The following is a 4,037-nucleotide window of genomic DNA, read 5'->3' as shown; positions in this document are numbered from 1 at the left end:
CAGTCCTGTTGAAGAGTATGGAGAAATAAGGTACATATTTACATATATAATTAGGTTTTCCCCAGTTGTTTTTGAATTACAAACTAAGGTCGTTTTTATGAGGTGAGCAATAAAATGTATCATAATTTCCTAGGATTTAAAGTGATTTTTGTTAGTGGAATTATCTGTGCTCCCACTCACTCTCTCTGCACCTATGCAGCTCCCTGGTGGGCTCTCCAAGAATAGTTCAGCTAGTTTCCAAGTCACTCAACATATTTCTCTTTTAAGCAGATATGTGCTAAAAAGCTTCCACTGTTGTCATTCTGAATCTTTAATGGTATTGAAACTGTCAGGCAAAAATTGCATTCTCCTGCTGTTCTGAGCAGCAGGAGAATGAAGATGACAGAAGAGCCATGTTAATGTTAATCAGAGATGAGAAATAAAATGGCATTTTTCAGGAACTTAGGGCTCTGCTTTAACAGGCACAGGCTCCTTATTTCCCCCTTCTAGCCCATTAATTTTAAAAAAGAAAAACTACAAATAAAAAATTATAACCAAGAAAAACAATTAGCCAAATTGACTCAATCACGAAAATTCTCCCTGCCTGTATTTCCTAATGGTTTTCTAATTGCTGTCATTTTGAATCATTAGATTGTTGTAAGTAGGTTCTACAACTCAATAATCTTTGAGCAACTTGTGATCATTCACCGTCTTATGCTCATAGCATCCTTCAGAAATTATTCCCTACTCAGATGGGGCACTGAAGAACAGAGGTCTAAGGTACCTGGGAGCATGATTAACATCCTCTATAATTTAGATGTCTACCACATTATAGCTGAAGCTACAGTGAAACTGTCACTAGGATCCATTTAATGGTTCATTGAGAGCATTTCTGACCATTAATCTCATGAAAACCAAGAGTCTCCCTTAGAGTATGATGAAAACAAAGTATGAGACCCTGTTGTCATGCAGATATCTACACCCTAGATATAAAAACTAGTAAAGAAAAAATACCCCACCATGAAGGATTTAGACAGAACTCAACTTATATCAGAATGCCAAACCTTATGGAATAATTCCAACTATGCTGCTGCCATCCCTGCAAGTTCCAAAAAAAATCCTAGTACCCTGGAAATCTTGTCTGTATATGCACACTTCCAGGAAACTCTATGAAGGCACATCTTCTATAAACTCATTTGAAGCTGTCTCCACTCCAGCAGCCAGGCCATCACATTAGGGATGGTTTCTGCATAAGGCAAAGAAGGCACATCCCTCAAAGCCGAGTACGGCACTGCGTTCATGTGTCTCCAGACAATTCCAAGCAGAGTCGGTTCCCACAGCCAGCTATAAGCAGGGCAGCATCTCTGTACTGTCTGTGACCACCTGGCTCTGCCTCCACTGCCTGAGTGCTTTGGCACAGTTGGTGTTGACAGATTATGCCCATTGTTCACTATTATTATTTGTATCCTTTCAAAATGTTCTGCTGAGAGTTCAAAGACAAGGTACTAGCCTCAATGCTCCCCAGATTTCCCACTGTGCAGAAAATTTCCTTTTCTTATCAAATCCACAGAGCTATTTGAGGATCTCAGTTTCTTATTTCAAAATTCTATTAGAATAGCAGAAACACAGACTCTTTAACTAAAATTCAATAGCTTTGTCTATGTCCACTTCTAAGTATTAAGACACCACTGCATGTATTTCTGTCAAAGCACATAGAGAGCTCCATAATTCTTGTATTCAGAAGCAATGACAGTCACTAATTGTCCTTATCCTTCCAAACCACCCATGAGTTAAAAAAAATACAAAGTTTTCTTTTCCTCCTATGGAACTCAGACTTTGGAAATACAGCTCAGGACCTTTCATTTTCTGAAATACCCTCATACTTTTGATGATCAAGGCTTAAGCAAAATAATGTCCAGCACTGCTGCATTACATCTTGCTGCCTTGCTAAATTCATACTTTGCTTCAGCTTCCAAAAGAGCCAATGTATTGGAACAGGTGGACATCAGCTGCCAGGATGCACAAATGACATTTAGGCATGAAGAGATACCACCTACACCAGTCAATAAAGGGGCACACCTGCTGAGCATTCCTGTAAATTCATGTGGAAGCCCAGTCCCTGTAGAAGGGAATTTACAACATATACATTCATTTAATTGTGGGGATGCCAGAAATGAGAGGCTGTTGATTCCCTCCGCATGAACACTGGACAGATGCAGACAGCATGCAGGATTTCCTCACCATTCCATACCAATGCCCCAAGAGACATTTGCTACTAACCTGCATATGGTGAGGTCATATCCTGGAAGAAAATACCACATTTTTTTGTGTACTTGAGCATTTTTGTCCTTGCCCTGAAGGAACTCTGTTCCTCCTTTGGCCTCCTGCTATTTTTCTTGAAAGAGATGACAGCCCTCTCTGCCTTTGCCTTGGTCCTGCTAGTCATCATCTTCTTCTGTTAACTCTTTGCTGAAGCTCTTATACCCCATGGAAATACACACTTCCACAGCTGCTACTAAATGCAAAAAATCCCATAACTCACAGCAATTAGCAATGTCAGCTAGCTGGCACTTCTCTTTTGGCCTAATATTGCCAACCACAGTTCCAGTTCTAGGAAGGATTCTGAACGAGTTATTTCTTTTTAAATATTATTATTCCTGAGACTCTGTTGTGATATCAAATTAATTTGCAATTAATAAATGAGCCATATTCTTGGTACCAGATGTGATTTTCTTGCCAATGGAAATAGGCTTGGGGAAGACATAAAAAGGTCCTAAAATGCACTAACTCTCATCAACACATAGTACAACCTATGTCAAAAGATTCAACAATTATCATTCTGGGTCTCTATTAATGTACACAACTGTTAAGAACTAACTACTGCAGCTGCATTTTTCTTAAAAACGCTATAAACATTTCTCAGATTTAAAACACTGAGACTACACTGAATAATTGCTGTTGTTTCCCATGCACTGTTTCAACTTCCCTGCCCTTCTGCAGCCATATAAAAAGTAATAGAAGATCACACTTGGATAAGGAAGACATACAACAATGATTAAATTTTCACCTCCAAAGCACAGACTAGTGTCAGCATCCTCCACCCCTACTCTACAGCACATGAATTAAAATCTACTATTTCTGTTCCTTTGAATCTTATATTTTAAAAGACTCTTTGAACTAGAGATTTTAAACATGGCATTCTTTTAAAGACCACAGTACACATCTGGTGGTATGAATTCATCGTGCTTTCTTCCTCACTTAGTACCCAGGCCAATCCATTTTATAATTAGGCTTATGAATTAAGCTGACTGATATCTCTCAGCCGACCTGTTCATTAGGTGAACATGATTTTAAATGAGTCAGAAACTGTCCAGAATTTGCCCCAAACATGACAATTAGGTTGAAATTAATGTGGTTTTTTAAAAGTCAAAATTTTTGCTATGTGGTTTCCAAAGCCAAGTTTTGAAACTTGCCTTGAAGCTTGCTGAAGTTTAAGTAAATGTGAATTAAAATGAAACTCCATGCAGAATATAAAATTGCTTGGTTTGGCCACACAAAATGCTAAACCAAACAATATTTTGGATAAAATTAATGGGTTGGGTGTCTTAACTGACCACTAGTTTTGGTGGTCCAATGCATTTTAATACAGAAAATAAAAGCTCAACAGAAAATAAAACAGAATTGCTCAATACATTATTTCATTCTTCTATTTTACAAAGAGCAACTTCTGCTAGCATCTAGAGAATGATGAAGAGTCTTTGGAAAAACACACAGGAAACACTTTCAAAATTGAATCATTCCAATATCAGAGTAATGAATAAACAAGTTGGTGCCTTCAACCCTTGTGAACAGATGTGAAAACAAACCAGTACAGCTTATAAGGGTTATTTATTTATCTGTACACAATGTATGTAGATAAATAATCTAGTAAATTGAGCACTTCTAATTTGATTCAAGCATGGAAATGCTTTTCATAATCACAGACCTAAGTCTCAAACATGGACCCAGAACCTTAAGGAGAAAATCTAACTATAAAATATATAAAACACAATTACTCG

This window comes from Geospiza fortis, unplaced genomic scaffold, assembly GCF_000277835.1.
Source record: "Geospiza fortis unplaced genomic scaffold, GeoFor_1.0 scaffold108, whole genome shotgun sequence".
Classification (NCBI taxonomy): Eukaryota; Metazoa; Chordata; class Aves; order Passeriformes; family Thraupidae; genus Geospiza; species Geospiza fortis.
This window is presented reverse-complemented; position numbering follows the sequence as displayed.